The 27,610-nt window shown below is 40.5% G+C and overlaps 1 long non-coding RNA gene across 2 annotated transcripts; it reads left to right on the top strand.

Moving 5' to 3' along the window:
- Positions 1–328: 328 nt before the first annotated feature.
- LOC132345550 (uncharacterized) lies at positions 329–27,610 on the top strand. Of its 2 annotated transcripts, none has more exons than XR_009494964.1 (2): positions 329–7,117; positions 25,134–27,610. It is a non-coding gene; the product is annotated as an uncharacterized lncRNA (long non-coding RNA). The 2 variants fall into 2 exon arrangements; XR_009494965.1 differs by lacking the exon at positions 329–7,117 and adding an exon at positions 16,518–21,584.

Genomic DNA, 27,610 nt, shown 5'->3' with positions numbered 1-27,610 from the left:
AAATTAAACAATGAAAATCACATAGAGCAAGACACTAGAAAAAATGCATTTACAAGATATGGAGACTGAGTTTACACACACAATGATTTGGTTGACTTAGTAGTATAATAAATCAAAAATATTTGTTCTAAGTGTAAACCTTAGCCAAACTTTACAAATAAACTACAAGGACTGAGATTGTTTTTTAAATTAAAAATTTTAAGATACAAATTCAAATGTTTAGTGCACAATAATTAACCCTTTCCAGAATAAAATGAACTTCTTTGTCATCTTTTTACTTAAACATGTTCTTTTTTTTTTCTTAAACATGTTTATGATTTTTTTTTTTTTTTGGATGTAGAAAGCTGACCAGATTATAATATTAAAGAGAGAAGATATCTTAAAATTGTTAAGTTGTTAGAGGTTACTTACTTTTACTTCTTTTATGGGAAAATATATATTGCATTCTAAGGAGAGCAAGGAGGGAGACTTACATTATTTTCGGAATCCTACTTCATAGTGGGCCCCACATGACATGTTTCTATATGCATTACTTAGGCCTTTTGTTTAGGTATGTTATGTCATTTCTTCCTCCAGATGAAGGAACAGGGAGGTTGGTGTACTGTCCTCAAGTCACACAGCTAGTCGGCATCAGAGCTGACATCCAGACAAGGCAGTCTGTGTGAGTCCGTCAGACACAAAGACAGAACCTGGGGAGCAGGAAGAGCTTATTTCCGGTTCCTGGAGCACATCGCATTCTCCCAACAGAGGACTGGCCTTTATCCCCACAATGATGGCAATGCCATCCTCACTGTCCTTGTAAAAGACAAAAGACTTGATTTTTATCAACTGCCTGTTTCAAAGAAACATATTCATAGAGGGGGGCAGTCATCCGAAGGGTCTGAAGATCACTGTATTAGTTGACTAGGGCTTCAGTAGGCTTCTCCTTAATCTGAACCAAATACATCCCTTTATTATTTAAGCCGATCTGAATTTTTGCTCTTTGTTGTTACCATCCTTTAAACCACCTCAGATCCTTTTGGGAGCAAGGGAGAATGTCAATCAATGAAACCGGTGAACTGCATCATCAACCAGAGTCAGCGTGATTGGATCTGGTCCACTTTTCTAACCTCAGTCTTGGTCTGTGCGCGTCTCCTTCTACCAGCTCCATCCCCACTGCAGAAGGACTGGCTGTTCTCCGGGTGCACCCTGCCTTCCCAACTGTGTGCACCCTGCTTTCCCAACTGTGTGCACCCTGCCTTCCCAACTGTGTGCACCCTGCCTTCCCAACTGTGTGCACCCTGCCTTCCCAACTGTGTGCACCCTGCCTTCCCAACTGTGTGCACCCTGCCTTCCCAACTGTGTGCACCCTGCCTTCCCAACTGTGTGCACCCTGCCTTCCCAACTGTGTGCACCCTGCCTTCCCAACTGTGTGCACCCTGCTTCCCAACTGTGTGCACCCTGCCTTCCCAACTGTGTGCACCCTGCCTTCCCAACTGTGTGCACCCTGCCTTCCCAACTGTGTGCACCCTGCCTTCCCAACTGTGTGCCTGCTACTACTCACCACAATGTCTGTTTCAACCCATCACCAAGAGTCAACCCAAACATCACTCCTTAAGGACAACAGACCTGAGTTGGCTATTTTTTTTTTTAATGCTTCCTTGAGACCTCTGTACACAATCTCTCCATTGCTGTAGTCACAACATAGCTTTTATCTGCTCTTGTGTCTCCTCTAGGCAGTAGGTTCCTTGAGGGCAGAGACCAGGCCTCTTCACCTTGGCATCATTACTGCCCTGTATCATCCCTGACTCATTGGAAGAGAGCTGACTTATTGGGAAAAAAAAAAAAAAAAAACAAAAAAAAACAAAAAACCTGATGCTGAGAAAGATAGAAGGTGTGGGAGAAAGGGATGACAGAGGACCAGATGTTTGGATGGCATCACCGACTCAATGGACATAAGTTTAAGCAAGCTCTGGGAGATGGTAAAGGACAGGGAGGCCTGGCATGCTGCAGTCCGTGGGGTCACAAAGAGCTGGACATGACTGAGCGGCTGAACAACCGCAAATCATCCCTGACAGATAGCAGGTACTCAATCTACTTGTATATATTAATAGTTTGTTGTTGATCAAAGTGAGGAACTAGAAACTGAGAAACAAAGATCCATCGGGTTCATCAGTAACAGACGAGTTTTAATCCCAGAGAGTGATCTAAGTTGTGCTGTACTATGGAAAGAGTTTAGTAAATCTGGATTCTGCAATTCAGAGTGTTAGTATCGGGAGCATGCTTCGTTCAGCCTTTTCATTTCTCAAATTAGGAAGCTGGGACCCAGAATGATGAGGCAACTTGCCCACGGTTGCACAGTTTATTAGACTCAGGTTCAAGAAGGGCACCCAGACCTCCTTCTTCCCAACTTCTGCTCTTCCAGCTACTTTTCAGCCATGTTATGTACTCTCAATCCCTTGATTTGCATCACCTAAACCTCATTGAGTCCTTATTTTTTCATTACAAAAATGGAACTATTGTTACCGATGACCTGATAGAACCAAGTGATATAAGTGCATGAAAGCATGCTGAGAGCTATAAATACACCTTCAAAATATGAGATTTCATTGTAGGATGCTTCTTGACTTTGGGGACCGTGCAGACAAAGTCACTCATTCCCTTTGGTGACAGGAAACATTGTATAATCCTGCAATTTGGCATGTCTACAAAGAGTAAAATTCAAGCCATTACAGAGAGCATCTTTCTTCCATTTGTTTTAACAAGCGTTGTTTCATTTAAATAATCTGTGACAAAATGTCTTGCTAATGAGAAAAGCATGGTAAATGCATGAGGTAAAAAGAAATACAGTCAGCACTGTAGGGCTTTCCTGAAATTCTTGTTATCAATCTTTTTCCAAAGAAGGAAATCAATACTGTCATTTCCAGGTGGGCTCAGCCAGCCTTGTGTGTGTGTGCTAAGTGGTGTCCAACTCTTTGCAAGCCCATGGACTGTAGCCGTCCAGGCTCCTCTCTCCATGGAATTTCCCAGGCAAGAATACTGGAATGGGTTGCTATTTCCATGTCGAGGGGATCTTCCTGATCAAGTGATCAAACTCACCTCTCTTGTATCTCCTGCATTGGCAGGCGGATTCTTTATCACTGGTGCCATGTGGGAAGCCTTGAAGATCTGTGGAAAGAGTGGGAGTCAAAGTGACTTGTTTGTCTTAGTGCTGATCAATGTACCTGATTCATGCACAAGATAACTTAAAAAAAATATGTATATGAAATATCTGGGGGCGTGCCAAACCAGCTATTTTCTGTCCTTCCTATATCCTCGTGCTTGCTATTAAAAATGGTTATGGAGATAATTTAAGCAGTTTTTGGTTCCTATCAAAAATGATTATATGTGAGATCCTGTGCTGGGTGCTGGGAACATAGAGGCAAATTCAGCCAGGGAATGAGACGTACTGAGGTAAGTACCTAGTCCTAAAGGAGAACATAACCAGGTACTTCGTCATTCCCAGGGGTTGTCTGACATATCAGAGTGTTCTTCTAAGCCAGTGTTTAAACCTGCCAGTCAACCTATTTTGTAGTTTAATCCCAGCTTCCCATTTCTGAACTTTCAAAGTGTCTTCTTTGTCCCTTTCTTATGACATATAATAATAAGAGCTATCACTTAGTAAATGCCTATGTGAGAGATTCCTAAGTAATATCTATACAAATACTCATATTTAGTTTACTCCTTCAAATAACTCTAGTGTTTTCTCAGTAAACATAGTCCAGTGTAAGGAATTCACGATGCCATCACTGACTCTTAGTACAGTTTTTTTTTTTTTTTCCTGCTCATCTAAATTACTTTTGTCTCTTCAGTCAAATGTTCCCTATTACAGTGTATTTGTGTAGGCATATGATGATGCTATTAATGGTGATGGTGATGACGATAGTCTGGTCCTTACTCTTTTGCTATATATGGTGCTAAGTCTTCACAAAGCATCATCTCATTTAATGCGCTCAATACAGGCATCAGGTAGGTTTGATTATACTCCTTATTGGACAGATGGGGAAACCAGAGTAGTTAAATTTCCCCAAAAGATACCCAGCTACTAAGTAAGAGACCTGGGATGAAGCCTATATCCTTCCAGATCTTGAGCTTGAAAACTGAGTGCTATGCTCCTTCAGTATCTTTTCTGGAGCAGGCAGAAGATTTCATCCAAGGAGAGTTTATTCTTTACGTCTGCTAGAAACCCAGCACATATGACTCTCCCTGGACTGTCTCATTTAGGTTCTCCACTTGGCTGGTTCCACTGTATCTTGGAAATTGACATGAGGCTTCCAGTTGGTCATAGCAAAGGTCCACACACATGCCTTTCTCTTCTCCCTCCCCACCCCCCATACCCTTGAAATAGTGGCAGAAGAGAAAATACACTGGTCTGCAAAGGACAAAATGAGTAGGAAGACACAGCAATGAATGGAACGGCTCAACCACTGTTCTGAAGATAGGAAACAGATGCAGGCGAGGCAGACCACTTAGCTGAGCAGAGAAAGTTCCCACTTAAGTGCCTGCAGATGACTTGCCCCTGAGTCTCTGAGAGGCTCTGCGAGAAGAACACCAGGAGTAGTGGAAGGTTGAGGGGGCACACAGGCTGAAACTGGAGGGTTGGCAGACCTGGCTCCCTCCTTTACCCTTCCTCGAGGTGGTCCCTTCCTCACCTTTGGAAAATTAAACTCGTGGGACTCTGTTCTCAGGGACACCAAGGTCTGGGGAGAGCAAGGAGGTATGGGATGGGGCTAGAACAGAAGATTAAGAGCGCTTCATATAACAAACTGCAAGGCCATCAGCACCCTTCCCTGTTTTCCCAGAAGGCCAGCATCTCAGCATATATACCTATTTTCTGAAGCTCTGGAGCAGCAGATTGAAAGATCATTTTGTAATGAAACAAAGTAGCTCTAAAGGAGAGCTTCGCAGAGACAGACAAATGGAGCTTTCCATCCGCAAGGATGGTGTGCCCTTTAATTATCCCAAGTAAAACCCAGCAATTAAGTCTCTGCCCATGCTCACAGTGCCTCAGATAAACATTTGGTGCTTTGCTCTTAAAAAAAAAAGCAAATGGGCAATCCAGGTATTTAAGGAAGGCCCTCCACATGAAAGTGACAAAAATGTACCAAATCCCCCAGAGAACCAACCAGTGAAACAAACAAACCAACAGAAAACAACAACGAAAAGGAACTCAATAAAACAAACCATGCTGGCATCAGGGGAAAACTTAAAAATCTACAACTAATATCTTCAGAAAGGTAAGAAAATTTGTTACACATTTAAAATATCAGTAGGATGCTTGGGAAAAGGAAACAGAATAATAAAGAGCTCTTTTGGGGAAAAGACATCATTTTGATTTCACACACCTCTAAAAAAGTAAAAAGTTTATTAAAAGTTGAAAGGTGACTTTGTCGCCCACCAAAAGGAAAAATGATGGACAAGAAGGAAGAAAAACAGGAAAATTAAAAGCTCAACCCAGGGACTCCCCCATCAGTACATTAGGAGACTCAGAAAGAGAAGACAGAGAAAATGGAAAGGATTAACTGATCAGAGGTCTAATGTGAGTATGTCTTCCCTAACTGAAGTATGTGAACTTCTGTATTGACTGGTTCCTGATTGCTCAGCCCACAGTCAGCAAGAAGACCTTACTTACCTCCAGCCACATTAGTGTGAAATTGTAGAACACTTGGAATAAATACGAGAGAGAGACAAAGAGAGACAGAGACAAGATTCAGAATTCAAAATGGCTTCAAATTTAATCATAGCAACACTAGAAAACAGGAGAGCAATATTTTCAAAATTGAAAGAGATAATTATAGTCAACCTAGTATTATACACAGCAAATTATCAATTGAGAGCATAAGGTATTATTTACATATTTTCTGACATGAAAGATGCAAGCATTTTATCCACTATACATTTTTTCTTCAGTTCAGGTCCATTGCTCAGTTGTGTCTGACTCTTGGCAACCCCATGGACTGCAGCACACCAGGCTTCCCTGTCCATCACCAACTCCCAGAGCTTACTCAAACTCATGTCCATCGAGTCAGTGATGCCATCCAACCATCTTGTCCTCTGTCATCCCTTTCTCCTCCTGTCTTCAATCTTGCCCACCATCAGTGTCTTTTCTAGAGAATCAGTTCTTTGCATCAGGTGGCCAAATATTGGAGCTTCAGCTTCAGCATCAGTCCTTCCAGTGCATATTCAGGATTGATTTCCTTTAGGATTGACTGATTAATATTGGAAGTCAATATAGAAGGTCTTAAATGTAGAAAGCAAGATAGAGCAGTGTGAGTATCTTGTTTAGTGATGAGATAATTACCAGGAAAAGTAGGTAAGATATTAATGTTTGAAAGAAATAGGTTCTAGGGAGTAGGACTGAGGATTTGGTGGTGAGTGGGGGAGGAGATTGTGATCACTCAATATAAACCAGTTTATTTGATTTTTAAACATTAGAGCATTTGTTATTTAGGTGAAATGAAACAAACGCCCTCAGAACTTATTCTTTTCATGTAGCTTGCCTTGATGCTTTCCATATAGCTAAATTATTTCTCTTCCCTTCTCCCACGTCTATTTTGTGTTCGTGTAGATTATATGATTTATTACACTAGATTCATTGATATTTGATCGTCCAGTTTTGCCTTTTATACTCTTCAAATGTAGAGACTATGAGAGGTTTCCAAAAATCTCTTGGTTCACTTTGCTCTCATTGTCTTGGTAGTTAGTTTATGGAATCTTTAGTCTGAAAGAAATACCTAGTGGGTCTGTTTGTTGAGTAATTAGGTCCAATGAACTTAAGATCATCTTTTATAAGTATTAATGCTTTGGAAAGGAGCCCTGGGAGCTTACAGTGCTTTTTTTTTTCATCTTGGAGAGGCCCACCCCCTTGTGCCCTTCAAAGTAGCAGTGGTACTAACTCCCCACAACATAAATTGCTTAAGCACAACAATAACAGAAATCAAAAATTAAAAAAAGAAAAAACTAACCTACAATTCTGCCTCTCGAAGAATAACCTGTTTTCCTGTTTCTAGCCCTTGTCTATGTGCAGACATGAGATTTTTGCAATCAGTGAAGATATGGTTTTGTGTCAAGACTTTACCACACACAGTTTACTTTGCTGGTACGTGGCTTTCATAATGGTTCTCTTTAACAGTTGTATATTTCATCATGCTATATTTATTGAACCATATCCCAGTGAATGGATATATTGATCGAATCTTTCTTACTCTGCAATTAATCTCCTTATACACATATCTCCATTTATTTATATAAAATAATTTATGGGTAAGGGCTAAAATGGGTATATATTTTTCAAGTTTTCATTTCTTTAAACTGGAAGGGAAGTTGCTCTGTCAGATCTCAACTTGAAGGCAGAGATGCTTTCTAAAGCATCATGCCTCTTGCTGACTTCTTTCAACTAACCTTACTTCTTCACATGGAGGTTCATCCAATTTGTTCAGAAAACAAAAACTTTTAAATTCTGGCTTTTTTTGAGGCCAAAGCCACATCATTTACTGCACTGGTTGGTCCTGATTTGCCCTCAGCGGTTGCGGAGCACCGGTGTGTTCCCTCTTTCCACATGGCAGCCCTTCAAATATGTGAAGATGATGATCATGGACAAGTGACCTTTGAGCAGTCTTTCAACTAAAATATTCCTTGTCTGTGATTGTGAATCCTCCTACTCACTCACCTTTGCCATTTTCTGCACCAATTACCCAAGCCTTCTTCTCTCGCTGCCAATCACCCCCAGTTCCCCAGCATCATTGATGGGTTGCTTTTCCAGGTCTAGGGCACTGTTGTCTGTTCATTCAAAGATGCCATCATTTGTAGGCATCATCTGTAACTGCACCGTCATTTTTTGTATATCTCTAAGAAACAAACAAAAACCTCTACCAATGAAGCCTTGACGTGACATCAATTATAAGGCACACTTCATTTTCAGAGACGTTAAAATGTGAAAATAGTGTGTGTCTTAGAATCAGTGAAATACAGCAAGGCAGCTGTTTCTTTCTAGGTCAGCTTCAGACTGTCAATGTGCGCCATGCAGTGCGGGCTCCTGAACTTGGAGCGGTGGTCCCTGAGTGGTTGGCTTTCCCTGACAAGGATAACTATTGCTGCCCAGGCCTGTCCCAGTCCTGGGGGAGCTTGTAGTCATGTGTGATGTGGTTTGGTACTCATGTGTGTGTGCATTGCAAAGGCATGTTTAATTTAATTTATTGGGTTTATATTGCATATATTGTGAAATGATAACCGCAGCACAGCAGGTAAGAAATTCATAAACACAGAATCCACAAATAAGGAGAATTGCCTGTATTTCTAATAAAACTTCTTTCCCCCTTCTTCCTCCCCTCCTCACCTAACTACCAACTTGTCCTTACGTTTTTCTATCCATAGAGAGGTGTCTGGAATTATACTCAGCAAGAGTTTGACAATCACTATTACTGGATGGTGGATTTAAAAAATTTTCTTTTGAAAACAAAAATATCACAAAACAAATTTTTATAAATGTAATGATGTCATTACTAAAAATTGATATTAAAATATACTTTTAAATATTATAAAATTAATAGAAATTGTTTATTTATCAAAATGGTGTTCATGTTTTTTTTTTCCCACCCTGAAATTCAATATTTCATGTAGATGTGATGATATAGGCAATAATATGCTGCTGGCTTTAGTGTAAATTGGCACAGTGGTCTTTTTGGAAGAAATTTGGCAAGATGCATCAAAAGCTTCAAAAGTTTAACCCCCTTTTATCCAAGCATTTCATTTGGAAATTTCACCCATGGAAATAATCACAAAAAAATTATTAACAATATTATAGTTGTATACATGTAAATCAACCCAACAGACCATCAATAAGAGTTCAGAAAAAATAAATACAGATTTTATAAGCCATGGGCTTTAAGAATTTGTATGACATTGTTAACATGACAGAGTAAAACACCATACAACATAGATATGCAGAGAGCTGGACTCAACTGAGTGACTGAGCATGCACACATGCAGATACGTACATTAAAAAGACTTGAAAAATATATAACCAAAATGTTAGCAGTGGTTATCTCTGGGAGGAAGAATTCTAGGTAACTTTCATTAAAAAAAATATTTTTATGGATAGTTTACAATTTCCACAGTAAGTTTAAATTTATAAAGAGAAATAGGGAAGTAAATATTATTTAAAAATAATACTTGGCCTCTCACGAAAGCATAATGATACACAGCATAATTTACATAAATGCAGATGTTTGTTTTTTTTGTCGTTTGTCTTTTTTTTTTGGAAGACCGTGTAGTTGCTTGGCATACTCCTAAACATTGTATCATCTAAAGAGATTTGCATTGTCCTTGTGAGGCAGGTTTCATTACCTTCAACTTATAGATGAGAGTTCCTAGATTCAGAGAGATTACACACAGAACCTAAGGGCCCCCCGGTAATCAGGGACACAGTCCAGATTTAAACACAAACTTTCTGACTTCTGCCTACAAAAGTCAGTGTCGGAGTTGTGAGACCATTGTCCTCTGAAACCAGCAGAGCAATCTGCCATTTATTGCAAAAAAATGACATTTTCTATAGTATACTTCAGGCTTCTCTGGTGCTTAGTGGTAAAGAATCTGCCTGCAGCGCAGAAGCTGCAGGAGATGCGGATTCAATGCCTGAGTCTGGAAGATTCCCTGGAGGAGGGCATGGCAACCCACTCCAGTATTCTTGCCTGGAGAATCCCATGGACAGAGGAGCCTGGGGGGCTGCAGTCCATGGGGTTGCAGAGTTGAACATGACTGAAGCGACTTAGCACACACATAGCCTATCTCATTCTTAAACCTCACAGCAACCCAGTGATGACAGTACTACTACAGGTGGTCCTTTAAAGTTATTATCAGTAATGTTTTCATCAGAAATGTACGATGTTCAATATATCAATCGTTCATTGAACCAGTGTATTCCAGGTGCCTACAAAATACTGAATCAAAGTCGCTCAGTTGTGTTCGACTCTTTGAGACCCAGTGGAACAGTCCATGGAATTCTCCAGGCCAGAATACTGGAGTGGGCAGCCGTTCCCTTCTCCAGGGGATCTTCCCAACCCAGGGATGGAACCCAGGTCTCCAGCATTGTAGGCAGATTCTTTACTAGCTGAGTCACCAGGGAAGTCCAAGAATACTGGACTAGGTACCCTCTCCCTTCTCCAGCAGATCTTCCTTCCCAACCCAGGGATCGAACCCGGGTCTCCTGCATTGCAGGCAGATTCTTTACTAGCCGTAAAGAAAAGAAGGAAGCCCTTCCTTTACAAGGAAGCCCACAACATACTAAGCACTTTGTTAATACAACAATTATCACAGTCCCTGCTTTCATTCTGTTTTGGAGAGGCAGATGATAAAAATATTAATATATGAAATGGAAAGTGGTGATAAGTACTATGAGTAGAAGAGAAAATGGGAATGGGTTTCTCTCTCATTTTATGATCTTTCTCTATTTTGGGGTTTGGGAGTTTTGAGCAGAGTGTGGTTATCTTGTCCTGAACTAGAGAAGCTGGGAATGGAGAATGTATGGAAAATCAAGATCTTATGTTTGAGATGTCTATTAGACCCCTAATGGAGTTGTCAAGCTAGCAGTCACAAAAGTCTGAAGTTGAGGTGAGAGGTCAAGTCCAGAGATATAAATCTGGGAGGCATTGGCTTACAGATGATACTTAAGGTCCTAAAATTATATGCAATTATTTAGGGAGACACGCCCTGGGGCACACCAACATTTAAAGGAAGAGGGGAAGATTGGGAGGCACTAAAGGAGACTGAAAAGAAAAAGGGAGAAGAAAACCAGGGAAACTGGTGTTTGAAATCATTTATTGTAGAACTAGGATGAAAATGCAGTTCTTCTGACTCAGGGTATTGTGTCTTTCCCCAGTTATTGAAGATTTTCACGATGCTTTTTTTCCTTTTTATGCTTATCATTTTTTTGTTCCTTAAAGTGTTATTTAAATAATAACTGAAGTGGTAGATTTGCCAGATGGTAATTGCTAAAATGACTTCCTTTACTCTTTAAGTCTTTTGGGCACCATTCCAGTTTTCTATAACCTTCAAACATATGTGTAAATAGTTCAGTGAGCTCATTATTGAACTCCCTGAACAGCAAAGCATGATATCATCCCAAAGCCAATTCTCACTCCCATAAAATGGAGCAATGAACCGTTTAGCTTAAAGGACTTTTACGGGAGGGTCTGTATTCTTACGTGGTCATTCAAAATCCATGCTTTGTTATTTATTTTTATTTTTACAGTTTTACCTATATAATGGTATAAGCTTTATATGATAAATTGAGCTAATTTTAAGCCCAATGAATTTCTACACCTGTGTATGCTCATCTGCCCAGCATGCAGATCAAAATTTAGAAGCTTTCCAGCACCCAGAAGCCTGCCTTTCTCCACTGATACCCACTCTGTCTTTCCCCACGACTATTCTGAGTCGCGTTATCATTGGTTAGTTTTGCCTGTCCTTGAACACAGTATAAATGAAATTGTGCAGTATTTCCTTTGTGCCTGACTTCTTTATGTAACACTCATATCTGCGGAGAGATGGTTAGATAGCACCACCGACTCAATGGACCTGAATCTGAGCAAACTCCAGGAGATAACGAAGGACAGGGGAGCCTGGCATGTTGCAGTCCACGGGGTCGCAAAGAGGCAGACACGACTTAGTGACTGAACAGCAACATCTGGTAGCCATGTTGTTGCATGTAGCAATTCATTCTTTTTAGAATTTCTCTGTAGTGTCTCATTTTGTGAATATACTCGAATTGCTTTCTCCATTCTACTCACGATAGACATTTGAGTTGTCTCCAGTCAAGGGTATTATGAACAAAACAACTGTGGTAGACACGTTGATTTCTCTTGACTGTTTCTCTGGGAGTGAATTGGTGGGAGTATAGACATGTTCTTTTCCTTTCTCTATTTTGCATACACATAAAAACTTCACCCACTCACTTTCATATACATATATATTCTGGCCTGTAGGAAATGCAAATTAAAATAATGAGATAACATTTATTGCTTATGAAATTAGTATTTTAGTGTATTTAGTACAGAAGATCCACCATAACCTACTCCCACTTCCATACATGGCTGATGAAAGGATAAATAGGCATGTCCATTTTGGAAATCATTTTGTCAGTATTACTAATAAGAGCCTTTAAAATTTTGTACCACTTGACCTAGGAGTCTTTTTTTTTTTTTTTTTTTGTCTTTTTCTCTTTAAGAATTTACCCTAAAAAAAAAAAGAAGAATTTACCCTAAGGATATTTTTATTATTGTAAATATGTATTCAAAGTTTATATTTAATATAAGTATGTTAAATATTGTAATAAATTTTATTAAAAGATTATGAGCCAAGATATTTGTCAGAGAACTATTTGCAGGGACAAAATATACAGTGAAAATGACTTACACCAAACACCTAGGAATAGAAGTAAAGCAGGTAACAACCTCTCAGTGCAACATGTGATGCTTTATCTATGAAGAATTTATAATGGCATAGAAATATGATCTGCTAGAATGCTAAATTTAAAAGCAGAATCTGTATTTAGAGTTTTAATATACCTTTGGGGAAAATATATATAACACAAAGATGGTGAAGAATCTGCCTGCAATGCAGGAGAAACGGGGTTCCATCCCTGGATTGGGAAGATCCTCTGGAGAAGGGAATGACTACCCACTCCAGTATTTTTGCCTGGAAAATTTCCATGGACAGAGGTGCCTGGCAGGCTATAGTCCATGAGGTCACAAAGAGTCGGACGTGACTGAGTGACTAACACACACATACACACACACAACACAAGGAAAGAGCCTTAAGAGGAAATATTAACAAAATGTCAATGCTGACCAGCAGAGTGGTAGGTTACCAGGTGATTATCTCCTATTCTCTATTTTGCAGATTTTCTGAAATGGTTAGCGTTGGTTTGTTTACATATGTTGAGATTTAAATCTCCGCTTGCACTGTCAGCGGCAGGTTGGGATGCTGGTTGAGAGTATGATTCCAGAAATAATATTACCTGGGCTCAAATCTTGGAGTCCAGGTTTCATTGTGCACTAGCTGTGTTTCCTTGAGCAAGTCTTAGTTTCCTGAAATTCACCAAGTGTTTACTGAGTGTCTAGTATGTGCCAGGCATGGTTCATCAAACAAACAGGTCAAATTCCCCGTGCTTTCGGAGCTTCCATTCTGGTATGTGCCTTCCATTTCACGGAGAGTGGCAATGTGTCCAACGGACAGGGTGGTGATGAGCCAGCCTGGAAAAATGTCTGAAATGCGTGAGCTCTGGAGAAGTGCTAATGATACCCGGTACTTTTATATAATAATGCCTTACATTTTTATATAAAAAGGTCCTATAATTAGGCTTCCCTTGGTTGCACAGTGGTAAAGAATCTGCTTGCAATATAGGAGACCAGGATTCGATCGCTGGGTAGGAAGATCCCCGAGACAAGGAAATGGCTCTCTATGCCAGTATTCTTGCCTGGAGAATCCCAAGGTTTAATGGGGCTTTCCTGATGGTTCAGATGGTAAAGAATCTGCCTGCAATGTGGGAGACCTGGATTCAGTCCCTGGGTCAGGGAGATCCCCTGGAAAACGGAGTGGCAACCCACTCCAGTATTCTTGCCTGAAGAATCCCATGGACAGAGGAGGCTGGCAGGCTACAGTCCATGGGGTCTCATTGAGTCAGACAGAACTGAGCAACTAACACAGTTATAGAGTTCTGCAATTCCTCATTTCACTATCAGTTTTATTTTAAACCCTCTATCTGAAAGGATGTATTCAAGCTGGTATTCCGTTGACCACTTTTTTTGGTCATTTGAGACCAATACTGATTATCCACCCAATCAGTACATTTTCATTCTATATTTACCACAGACCATGGCTGTGGCAAAAGGAAACCCAGTTTTCTGAATGCTTTCTAAGAATTTCTGCTTCCTCATACTGATCTTGGTGATAAAATTATTTTTTATTATCTTTTTCAGTCCAGTTCAGTTGTTTAGTCATGTCCGACTCTTTGCGACCCCATGAAACACAGCACACCAGGCCTCCCTGTCCATCACGAACTCCTGGAGTTTACCTAAACTCATATCCATCGAGTCAGTGATGCCATGTAAACACCTCATCCTCTGTCGACCCCTTCTCCTGCTTTCAATCTGTCCCAACATCAGGGTCTTTTCCAATGAGTCAGCTCTTCGCATCAGGTGGCCAAAGTACTGGAGTTTGAGCTTTAACATCACTCCTTTCAATGAACACCCAGGACCGATTTCCCTTAGGATGGACTGGTTGGATCTCCTTGCAGTCCAAGGGACTTTCAAGAGTCTTCTCCAACACCATGGTTCAAAAGCATAAATTCTTCTGTGTTCAGCACTCTTTACAGTCCAACTCTCACATCCATACATGACCACTGGAAAAACCATAGCCTTGACTAGACGGACCTTTGTTGGCAAAGTAATGTCTCTGCTTTTGAATATGCTATCTAGGTTGGACATAACTTTCCTTTCAAGGAGTGAGCGTCTGTTAATTTCATGGCTTCAATCACCATCTGCAGTGATTTTGGAGCCCATAAAAATAAAGTCAGCCACTGTTTCCACATCTATTTGCCATGAAGTGATGGGACCAACTGCCATGATCTTAGTTTTCTGAATGTTGAGCTTTAAGCCAACTTTTTGCCTCTCCTCTTTCACTTTCAAGAGGCTCTTTAGTTCTTCTTCACTTTCTGCCATAAGGGTGGTGTCATCTACATATCTGAGGTAATTGATATTTCTCCCAGCAATCTTGATTTCAGCCCAGCGTTTCTCATGATGTACTCTGCATATAAGTTAAATAAGCAGGGTGACAATATACAGCCTTGATGTATTCCTTTCCTGATTTGGAACCAGTCTGTTGTTCCATGTCCAGTTCTAGCTGTTGCTTCCTGACCTGCATACAGGTTTCTCAAGAGGCAGGTCAGGTGGTCTGGTATTCCCGTCTCTTTCAGAATTTTCCACAATTTATTGTGATCCACACAGTCAAAGGCTTTGGCATAGTCAATAAAGCAGAAATAGTTGTTTTTCTGGAACTCTCTTGCCTTTTTGATGATCCAGCGGATGTTAGCAATTTGGTCTCTGGTTCCTCTGCCTTTTCTAAAACCAGCTTGAACATCTGGAAGTTCATGGTTCACATATTGTTGAAGCCTGGTTTGGAGAATTTTGAGCATTACTTTACTAGCATGTGAGATGAGTGCAACTGTGTGTTAGTTTGAACATTCTTTGGCATTGCCTTTCTTTGACTGGGATGAAAACTGACTTTTTCCAGTCCTGTGGCCACAGATGAGTTTTCCAGATTTGCTGGCATATTGAGTGCAGCACTTTCACAGCATTATCTTTCAGGATTTGAAATAGCTCAACTGGAATTCCATCACCTCCACTAGCTTTGTTCATAGTGATGCTTCTTAAGGCCCACTTGACTTCATATTCCAGGATGTCTAGCTCAAGGTGAGTGATCACACCATCATGATTATCTGGGTCATGAAGATCTTTTTTGTACAGTTCTTCTGTGTATTCTTGCCACCTCTTCTTAATATCTTCTGCTTCTGTTAGGTCCATACAATTTCTGTCCTTTATTGAGTCCATCTTTGCATGAAATGTTCTCTTGGTATTTCTAATTTTCTTGAAGAGATTCTTCTTGAAGAAACTCTTTCCCATTCTATTGTTTTCCTCGGTTTCTTTGCACTGACCACTGAGGAAGTCTTTCTTATTTCTCCTTGAAGTTCTTTGGAACTCTGCATTCAAATGGGCATATCTTTCCTTTTCTCCTTTTCTTTTCACTTCTCTTCTTTTCACAGCTATTTGTAAGGCCTCCTCAGACAGCCATTTTGCTCTTTTGCATTTCTTTTTCTTGGGGATGGTCTTGATTCCTGTCTCTTATACAATGTCACGAACCTCCATCCACAGTTCATCAGGCACTCTATCAGATCTAGTCCCTTAAATCTATTTCTCACTTCTACTGTATAATCATAAGCAATTTGATTTAGGTCATACCTGAATGGTCTAGTGGTTTTCCCCACACTCTTCAATTTAAGTCTGAATTTGGCAATAAGGAGTTAATGATCTGAGCCACAGTCAGCTCCTGGTCTTGCTCTTGCTGGCTGTATAGAGCTTCTCCATCTTTGGCTGCAAAGAATATAATCAATCTGATTTAAGTCTTGACCATCTGGTGATGTCCATGTGTAGAGTCTTCTCTTGTGTTGTTGGAAGAGGGTGTTTGCTATGACCAGTGCATTGTCTTGGCAAAACCCTATTAGCCTTTGCCCTGCTTCATTCTGTACTCCAAGGCCAAATTTGCTTGTTAATTCCAGGTATTTCTTGACTTCCTACTTTTGCATTCCAGTCCCCTATAATGAAAAGGACATCTTTTTTGGGTGTTAGTTCTAAAAGGTCTTGTAGGTCTTCATAGAACTGTTCAACTTCAGCTTCTCCAGCATTACTGGTTGGGGCATAGACTTGGATTACCATAATATTGAATGGTTTGCCTTGGAAATGAACAGAGATTATTCTGTTGTTTTTGAGATTGCATCCAAGTACTGCATTTTGGACTCTTTTGTTGACTGTGATGACTATTCCATTTCTTCTAAGGGATTCCTGCCCACAGTAGTAGATATAATGGTCATCTGAGTTAAATTCACCCATTCCAGTCCATCTTAGGTCTCTGATTCCTAGAATGTCGACGTTCACCCTTGCCATCTCCTGTTTGTCCACTTCCAATTTGCCTTGATTCAAGGACCTAACATTCCAGGTTCCTATAAAATATTGCTCTTTACAACATCGGACCTTGCTTCTATCACCAGTCACATCCACAACTGGATGTTGTTTTTGCTTTGGCTCCATCCCTTCATTCTTTCTGGAGTTATTTTTCCACTGATCTCCAGTAGCATATTGGGCACCTACCGACCTGGGGAGTTCATCTTTCATTGTGCTATCTTTTTGCCTTTTCATACTGTTCATGGGGTTCTCAAGGCAAGAATACTGAAGTATTCTTGAAGAAAAAAGAATTGTCTTTTTATTAATGTAATAGTATTTGTTACCATTTTCAACCAATGATGCAATTACTGCTTTGGTGCTTTCAAAACCAGTTTTTTAGTTTTCTAATGCTGTACCAAAAACTGGGTGGCTTAAACAACAGAAAGTTAGACTCTCACAGTTCTGTAGATTAGAAATCAAGATATCAGCAGGACTACATTCCTGCCAGGGGTTATAAGCGGGGATATTTCTTTGCTTCTTCAAGCTTCTGGAGGCTCCTGGGAAGTGGCAGCTGAAGTCCGACCTCCACTGCTCTATTTTCTCATTGCCTTTTACCTGTGTGTCTCTCTCTCCCCTCCCTGTTTTCATAAGGATACAAGTTAATGGATTTAATTGTTGTTGTTCAATTGCTAAGTTGGATCTGACTCTTTGTGATCCCATGGATTGCAACACACCAGGCTCCCCTGACTTTCACTATCTCCCGGAGTTTGCTCAAACTCATATCCATTGAGTTGGTGATGCTATCTAATCATTTCATCCTCTGCTGCCTCTTTCTCCTTTTGCCTTAAATCTTTCCCAGCATCAGGGTCTTTTCTAGTGAGTCGTCTCTTTCCATCAGGTGGCCAAAATATTGGAGCTTCAGCTTCCACGTCAGTCCTTCCAATGACTGCTGCTGCAGCATTGACTGGTTTGATCTTTTTACAGTCCAAGGAACTCTAAAGTGTCTTCTACAGCACCAGAATTCAGAAGCAACAATTCTTTGGCACTCAGCCTTTATGGTCCAATTCTCACACTTGTACATGACTACTGGAAAAATCACCCTAAACCAGAATGTTTCATCTGTGATCCTTAACTAATTACATTTTCAAAGAGAACACATTGTGAAATTCTAAGTGAACATGAATTTTTTGGAGGGACAGTATTCAACCCACTGCAAATAGCAATAATAATGTAAACCTCACCCTTGCAATTTTTAAGTTCTTAATGTAGATGATAAATAGAATAATAGTTTATTTCAATGTATGCTATTCACTGCCTTCTTATAAAAGGTGAATGAGACCCAGATTTTTCAATAGTGTGATTCTGAGGAACACGAGTCAGAAAATGTTAAGAAACAGTGTAATCTAAGATGCCTAAGGCTCTGATTTTATAAGGCTTTGGGAAGACTCATATGCCTCCACAGAAACTGAGATATGCAAATGTTAAGTATTGCAGCTAAGACAAATTTACTGGAAAAGTAGGAAATGAGGGCCTGAACATTTGGACAGAGACTTTGTTCTTCTTTGCCATTTCTCTTGGTGATGTAGAAATTCTGATAATCCATTATTTACACTAAGCTGTTCATATGCCAACCTAGTTGAACGTTCCTCCTCATGATTCTTCTGTTGGTAATGGGAACTGTTTTCCCAGTAATTGGAACCTTCAAATTCTGATACCACAGTTGAGGCAAATTCCAGAAGCACTTACTGTAAATTGACCATGCAGGAATTAGTTTCTGGTGGGTGTGCCTTTTGCAGTGTTTTATAGTTGTATGATTAGACGTAATAAGGGAAGACTTTGGACCACAGTTGTCTTTGCTCTGCTGTGACCAAGCTGCAGCATCAAGATCTATCCAGGGCAATGGCAGAAAACGAAGGCTGGCATTTAGTTACCCATTCATTCAAAGAAGTATTTATTGAACACCTACTATGTGCCATGCCCTAAGCTACATGTTGGGGAATACCACAGTGACCAAAACAGTGAACCCCCTTAGAGAGATCCCATTCTTTGGGGGCAGGTGAAGAAGTAAACAGGAATTCCAAGTATAGAGGAGGTGGTTGGATGGGGAAGGGGTCTAAGACACAAGCATGCTAAGACCACAGTGTTGAAAAGGAGCATCTGATTTAATCCAAGTGGATTGGTGGTGCTGGTTGGTGTCATAAAATGCTTTCTGGTAAAAGTCCTCAGCGAAGCAGAGATCTGTGGAGCCAGCAGACTCAATTATAATTACTCAATAGATCTTTTTTGGAAGGAAAGTTAAAAGAATGTGTTCACAGCCTCCCAAGCTTTAGAGAAGAGTGTTTTTTCCACTTTTCTCACTGTAACCACAGTTTGAATCAATAGGGAAATGCATTGGCCTTTGTACAAGAATCAGAAATTTAGGGAATTATTCAGAATTCACAGTTAATACAGTGCAAATGAATAATTGACACTGGGAACATATTCTGTAATGTATTGTGTAGAAGAAAGCCTGCCACAGTCATCTCCATGTAGTAGATATTCAATTGATACTAGTTAATAGCAACGACAAAAACTTATTCAGGGTAGTCAAACGTCTAGCTATTTTATGCATCTGAAGTTTTATTCTCAAAGTTAAAATAACTGAAGCTCCATGTATGAGATAATTTGTAGTGAAGCTAATGTCGTCTAAGTATTTTTCAATTGTTTATATATGTGTGTACTTAGAATTTTTAAAAAAATATAAGAATTGTAGTGAAAGTGGATTGTTGAAAAATTTACTTAAAAAAAAACTTATGTGAAATATTTAAAATACAGATAGCGTGAAAAGAAATGATATGAGAGTTTCCCAAATCTTTACCAGTGAAAATTCCCTGATTGTCCAGTGGTTAGAACTCTGGGCTTTTACCAACAATTTTAATCCACGGTTGGGAAATAAGATCCTGTAAGCCCTGGCACAATCAAAAAAAGAAAAAAAAGCTTTGTCAAATGGTGACATATTTGCCTCTAAAGTGTTTTCTAAGAAATAAGCCATCATAGATAGAAATGTACACCCTGTATGTTGCTCTTCCATCCCATTTCCGTTCCTTATTAATCAGAGATTAACAGCTAAATCCCTCTAGAATATTACTTTGAACTGGGTGTTTGTTGTTACCTAGTTACCTACCTGGAGAAGGCAATGGCACCCCACTCTAGTACTCTTGCCTGGAAAATCCCATGGACGGAGGAACCTGTTAGGCTGCAATCCATGGGGTCGCTAAGAGTCAGACACGACTGAGCGACTTCACTTTCACTTTTCACTTTCATGCATTGGAGAAGGAAATGGCGACCCACCCCAGTGTTCTTGCCTGGAGAATGCCAGGGACAGGGGAGCCTGGTGGGCTGCCGTCTATGGGGTCGCACAGAGTCAGACACGACTGAAGTGATTTAGCATAGCAGAGCATAGTTACCTACCTGCCTGTCTTTATCAAGGCTCCCTTCCTTCCTTAGAACAGATTAGTTTAGATTTTTAATTTTGAAGAGGTTTTTTTTTTGTTGTTGTTATTGCTTATTTTGCGACTTTTCTTTTAAACAGTATTTGCTCCTGTTTCATAGATGCAATACTTTTGACTTCTTCAGGAATGTTTTTTCCCTTGATTTATTTGGCTTCCCACATTTTATCTATTTCCTTATTTCTTTTTAAGAAATAATTGTGTTGGTCTGCTTATTATATTAGAAGTGATTGTTAAAAAAAAAAGATGATTCTTTTCCATCCATTTACATCAAAAAGTTAGGCACTTAAAAGCTTATTGGAAGTCCAACACATGAGGTCAAGCCTTAGTGAGTGGTGAACTTCATTCTCAGGCAATTGAACAAATAATCAGCTATTTTCTTGCAGAATTTGTAATTGTCTAGCAATTGTAGGTCTTTTTACTTGGGCTTATCTGTCTCCTGAGGAGTTTCTGTATGCGCCAATCTCTTGCCTGTGGGTATAAGCCTGACTGACAGGAGTTGAGGGGAAAAAGGATTTTGGACTCTCATTTCAGCAGTTTTAGCTTTGCATCCTTCCTCGGCTATACCTGGTGCCCCAGAGCCCAGGGTCTCCTGGTTCAGTGTTCTCAATGGTAAACTTAAAGTCTTCTGTGGCCATGGGATGAGTGAAGACGGAAGAGCAATTATGTCATTTTGGCTACAGGAATGCCCTAGGAATCTAGCTGCTTCTTTCACGTACATATACCTATAATCAGTCCTCCTAGTCTTTGATCCAGTATATCTCCAACTCTAGAGGTACAATCATTTCTAATTCCTGGCTTCTGTTCCACTAGGAGTTGGCCAAGAATTAGAGCTAGGCTTAGGCTTAGATTTAAATGAGAGAACTATATTTATTCTCTCTCTCTCCACCTGTATTAATCCCACCTTACCTAATGATTTGACAGTTGCCTTCTCCTTGCTCCCAGGCCATGTACAGATCCCTAGATCTCACCCAAGCATTTTAGGAATCCTGTTCCACATATATTATTAATGGGAGTGTTGTAGATCCAGTCTCCTGGTCAGCATGTTGCTTGACTCCATTCCTATTTGAGAGGTGATGGCTGTGACTTCTGTGCTTTCTCAGGTCAAAATTGGCTCAAATCCAGAGTTTTAGGTGGGGGAGGGCAACAGTCATTTTCTCCCTTTTTCATAAGTGGGAAAATGTGATGAATCCATCTGCTGGCTTTGGGTAGTCAGCCTTGTCCTGGATCCCCATCTTGGGGGCTGGTTTGATTTATTTTTCAGAAGCAGAATCTTCAGCCCTGCTCCAGACTCAGAGCCCAGGAGGCTCAAACTGCAGGCCTTCCCACACACCTGTGTCTTTATTCCACCCACCATCCAAGAAAGGTACTATTTCCCCCTTTATTCCTGGCTATATATATATTTGTGTGTGTATATATATATATATATATATACACAATTACAAACATTTTTGTATATATCAGTCAGTCACTTCAGTTGCTCAGTCATGTCTGACTCTTTACAACCCCATGGACTGCAGCACGCCAGACCTCCCTGTCCATCACCAACTCCTGGAGTTTACTCAAACTCATGTCCATTGAGTTGGCAATGCCATCCAACCATTTCACCCTCTGTCATCTCCTTCTCCTCCTGCCCTCAATTTTTCCCAGCATCAGGGTCTTTTCAAATGAGTCAGCCCTTTGTATCAGGTGGCCAAAGTACTAGAGTTTCAGCTTTAACATCAGTCCTTCCAATGAACAGCCAGGACTGATCTCCTTTAGGATGGATTGGTCGGATCTCCTTGCAGTCCAAGGGACTCTCAAGAGTCTTCTCCAACACCACGGTTCAAAAGCATCAATTCTTTGGCACTCATCTTTCTTTATAGTCCAACTCTCACATCCATACATGACCACAGGAAAAACCATAGCCTTGACTAGACGGACCATTGTTGGCAAAGTAGTGTCTCTGCTTTTTAATATGCTATCTATGTTGGTCATAACTTTCCTTCCAAGGAGTAAGCGTCTTTTAATTTCATGGCTTCAATCACCATCTGCAGTGATTTTGGAGCCCAGAATAATAGTCTGTCACTGTTTGCATTGTTTTCCCATCTATTTTCCATGAAGTGATGGGACCAGATGCCATGATCTTAGTTTTCTGAATGTTGAGTTTTAAGCCAACTTTTTCAGTCTCCTCTTTAGCTTTCATCAAGAGGCTCTTTAGTTCCTCTTTACTTTCTGTCATAAGGGTGGTGTCATCTGAAGTTATTGATATTTCTCCCGGAAATCTTGATTCCAGCTTGTGTTTCATCCAGTCCAGCATTTCTCATTATGTACTCTGCATATAAGCTAAATAAGCAGGGTGACAATATACAGCCTTGACATACTCTTTTCCTGATTTGGAACCAGATATTGTTCCATTCTAAATCCAGCTTGAACATCTGGAAGTTCATGGTTCATGTACTGCTGAAGCCTGGCTTGGAGAATTTTGAGCATTACTTTGCTGGTTTGTGAGATGAGTGGAATTGTGCAATAGTGTGAGCATTTTTTGGCATTACCCTTCTTTGGGATTGGAATGAAAACTGACCTTTTCCAGTCTTGTGGCCACTTCTTAGTTTTCCAGATTTGCTGGCATATTGAGTTCAGCACTTTCACAGCATCATCTTTCAGGATTTGAAATAGCTCAACTGGAATTCCATTACCTCCACTAGCTTTGTTCATAGTGATGTTTCCTAAGACCCACTTGACTTCACATTCCAGGATGTCTGGCTCTAGGTGAGTGATCACACCATCGTGATTATCTTGGTCATGAAGATCTTTTTTGTATAGTTCTTCTGTGTATTCTTGCCACCTCCTCTTAATATCTTCTGCTTCTGTTAGGTCCATACCATTTCTGTCCTTTATTGAGTCTATTTTTGCATGAAATGTTCCGTTGATATTTCTAATTTTCTTGAAGAGATCTCTAGTCTTTCCCATTCTGTTGTTTTCCTCTATTTCTTTGCACTGATCACTAAGGAAGGCTTTCTTATCTCTCCTTGCTATTCTTTGGAACTCTGTATTCAGATGTTTATATCTTTCCTTTTCTCCTTTGCTTTTCACTTCTCTTCTTCTCACAGCTATTTGTGAGGCCTCCCAAGACAGCTATTTTGTTTTTTTGCATTTCTTTTTCTTGGGGATGGTCTTGATTCCTGTCTCTTATACAATGTCACGAACCTCCATCCATAGTTCATCAGGCACTCTGTCAGATCTAGTCCCTTAAATCTATTTCTCACTTCTACTGTACAATCATAAGCAATTTGATTTAGGTCATACCTGAATGGTCTAGAAGTTTTCCCCACACTCTTCAATTTAAGTCTGAATTTGGCAATAAGGAGTTAATGATCTGAGCCACAGTCAGCTCCTGGTCTTGCTCTTGCTGGCTGTATAGAGCTTCTCCATCTTTGGCTGCAAAGAATATAATCAATCTGATTTAAGTGTTGACCATCTGGTGATGTCCATGTGTAGAGTCTTCTCTTGTGTTGTTGGAAGAGGGTGTTTGCTATGACCAGTGCATTCTCTTGGCAAAACTCTTACTAGCCTTTGCCCTGCTTCATTCTGTACTCCAAGGCCAAATTTGCCTATTACTCCAGGTATTTCTTGACTTCCTACTTTTGCATTCCAGTCCCCTATAATGAAAAGGACATCTTTTTTGGGTGTTAGTTCAGAAGGTCTTATAGGGCTTCATAGAACCATTGAATTTCAACTTCTTCAACCTTACTCATTGGGGCATAGACTTGGATTACTGTGATACTGAATGGTTTGCCTTGGTAACAAACAAGGATCATTCTGTCATTCTTGAGACTGCATCCAAGCACTGCATTTCGGACTCTTCTGTTGTCTATGATGGCTACTCCATTTCTTCTAAGGGATTCTTATCCACAGTAGTAGATATAATGGTCATCTGAGTTAAATTCACCCATTCCAGTCCATTTTAATTTGCTGATTCCTAAAATGTCATTGTTCACTCTTGCCATCTTATGTGTATACATACATACATGTATATATACATATATGTATATAAAACTCGGGAGTGGTTTTACAAAATCACTCCCAGGTGGCTCAGATGGTAAAGAATCTGCCTGCAGTGCAGAAGACCCGGGTTTGATCCCTGGGTTGGAAACATCCCCTGGAGAAGGACATGGCAACCCACTCCAGTATTCTTGCCTGGATAATTCCATGGGTAGAGGAATCTGGGGGGCTACAGTCTATGAGGTCGCAGAGTCTGACATGGCTGAGTGACTAACATATATGTATATGTTAGTTTATTTGTTCCATATATGTATGTATTCATTGATTGTAGCCCAGTCTCCTTTGTCCATGGGATTATCCAGACAAGAATACTCTAGTAGGTTGCCATTTCTTCCTCCAGAGGTTCTTTCTGACCCAGGGATTGAACCCACATCTCCTGTGGCTCCTGCATTGCAGGCAGATTCTTGGCCACCTGTATATCAATATATATAACATATATTAATGACATAATTTATTATTTATTTCTTTATTCATTGAACTTATTTTTTCCCTATCACTTTTCTTTTTGTGGATCAGAGGAACAAACTCTATATTCAATATCCCATCTTCATAGAAAGTCTAAAAAGTCTTTTAAAATCAACCAGATGGCAGCAAACAACAAAAGCCAACCATCAAATGAAAGTCCATGCTTTTTCACCTGGTGAAAAGGGTAGGAGATGGTCAAGTCCGATTTGGATAAATTAACCAGGACACTGTGTTCTGTGATACCCCTTCCTAAATGCCCCTCACATATCTTATTTATTTTATGTTTATGTGACCATGTCACCTCCTTAGGACATTCTAAGACTTTTCTCACACCAGTCCTGTTTGTATTTATTTCCCAAACATAAAAGATAAACTTCTAAAAGTCTGGAATTTCTCTCTGTTTCAGACAGATTCTCCAAACTTCCAACACAAACAGAACAGTGTTTTCCTGCCTCTGGAGTCCTTGAGCAATGTTTGGCTGAGAGACCCACGAGAGGAGTGTTACAAGTGTGATCTCGGCAGGCTGGGTGCCTAGGACTGCCTCCTTCCTGCACCCGCTCTCCAGCCTGGGCCCACGGCCAAGAGCACCAGAGTTCACCAGAAAGACAAACACTGAGACGCTCCCCAAACACTTGGACTTTAATTTGCTTCATGAAATGCCAGGTTATTTTCTTTTTCTGGCAGAATTGGTTGCGCCTCCTCCAATCTCACAGTCCTGCTCCTGGTAGCAGTTTTCTCGGAATCTCACCAGTTCAATTTCATCTATCTATCTATCTATCTATGCATGCTGTGGTTGTATCTGCTGCTGCTGCTCCTAAGTCACTTCAGTCGTGTCCGACTCTGTGCGACCCTATAGATGGCAGCTCACCAGGCTCCCCCATCCCTGGGATTCTCCAGGCAAGAATACTGGAGTGGGTTGCCATTTCCTTCTCCAATGCATGAAAGTAAAAAGTGAAAGTGAAGTAGCTCAGTCATGCCTGACTCAGCGACCCCATGGACTGAAGCCACCAGGATCCTCCATCCATGGGATTTTCCAGGCAAGAGTACTGGAGTGGGGTGCCATTGCCTTCTCCGTGGCTGTATCTACCTATGTATATATGTGTCCATAACTAGCTATTGAGTATATCTAGCTATATGTGTTTGTATATGTGTTGTAATCTATATATGTGTGTATATACATATATTGCTGTATATATGCAAGGTGTATATTCTGTGTGTTCTCTGTATAAATATACTGGTATTATAATATGTTGCAGATTATGTATTGTAGCAATATATATTGTGTATGTTCCCTCTCTGTCATGTCTGACTCTTTGCAACCCTGTGGACTGTAGCCCATGAGACTCCTCTGTGCATGGGATTTCCCAGGCAAGAATACTGGGGTGCGTTGAAACACGAGATGGATGATGGCAGTTCTCTGCTGAAACTCTGCTGTGGCTACCCATGTCACTAAATAAAAGAAGAAATCCTACCATGTCCAATATGGCCCTCTATAATCGGCCCAGTCTTAACTCTCTTCCCCCTTTCCCCTCCCCTCTTTATACCTAACTTTGTGGCCTTCTTTAGTGTTCCTGGAAAGATCAGGCTTGGCTCCACATTAGGGTCTTGTCTTTGTCTGTCCCCCCATCTCCGTTGCTTCCTCTCCTCCATCCCATATCCACACAATCGCCCACTCCCTCACCTGCTTCATCTCATGTGAGATCCCTGCTCACATGCCACCTTCTCAATAAGGTCGACTTTGACAAATTTGTCTAATACTGCCTTCTAAACTCTCTTGCCCCATATTTCTGAGATTTTTAACCTAATTCTGTTTTCTTTTTCCCATGGCATTTACCAGTTTCCAATATACTATATTATTTCGCAGAGTGCATCAGGTGGAATGCTGGGCTGGATGACTCACAAGCCAGAATCAACATTGCCAGGAAAAATATCAACAACCTCAGATAAGCAGATGATAATACCACTTTAATGGCAGAAAGTAAAGAGGAACCAAAGAGCCTCCTGATGAAGGTGAAAGAGGAGAGTGAAAAAGCTGGCTTTAAATTCAGCATTCAAAAAATAAAAATCATGGCATCCGCTCTCATGACTTCATAGCAAATAGATGGGCAAAAAGTGAAAACAATGATAGATTCCATTTTCTTGGGCTCCAAAATCACTTTGAATGGTGACTGCAGCCACAAAATATAAAGATTCTTGCTCCTTTTAAGAAAGGCTATGACAAACCCAGACAGCGTATTAAAAAGCAGAGACATTACATTACCGACAAAGGTCTGTCTAGTCAAATCTGTGGTCTTTCCAGTAGTCATGTATGAATATGGGAGTTGGACCATAAAGAAAGCTGAGCACCGAAGAATTAATGCTTTTGAGCTGTGGTGATGGAGAAGACTCTTGAGAGTCCCTTGGACTGCAAGGAGATTCAACCAGTCCATCCTAAAGGAAATCAGTCCTGAATATTCATTGGAAGGACTGATGCTGAAGCTGAAACTCCAATTCTTTGGCCACCTGATGCGAAGAACTGACTCATTAGCAAAGACCCTGGTGCTGGGAAAGATTGAAGGCAGGAGGAGAAGGGGACGACAGAGGATGAGATGGGAGGATAGCATCACTGACTCCATGGACATGAGTTTGAGTAAGCTCCGGGAGTTGGTGATGGACAGGGAAGCCAGGTGTGCTGCAGTCCATGGGGTCGCAAAGAGTCAGATATGACTTAGTGACTGAACAGAAACAATATACTATATTATTTATTTGCTCTGCTTCCTGTCCATTGTCCCTCCATCTCTCAGTTCCCAGCTATGTTTTGTTGACTTTTGTTTCCTAGTGTCTTGAGCAGTCTTGCGAACTTAGTAGGCACTGAATAAATATTACATGAATGAATGAGTGAAA

This window comes from Bos taurus, chromosome 6, assembly GCF_002263795.3.
Source record: "Bos taurus isolate L1 Dominette 01449 registration number 42190680 breed Hereford chromosome 6, ARS-UCD2.0, whole genome shotgun sequence".
Taxonomy (NCBI): domain Eukaryota; kingdom Metazoa; phylum Chordata; class Mammalia; order Artiodactyla; family Bovidae; genus Bos; species Bos taurus.
This window is presented reverse-complemented; position numbering and strand designations above follow the sequence as displayed.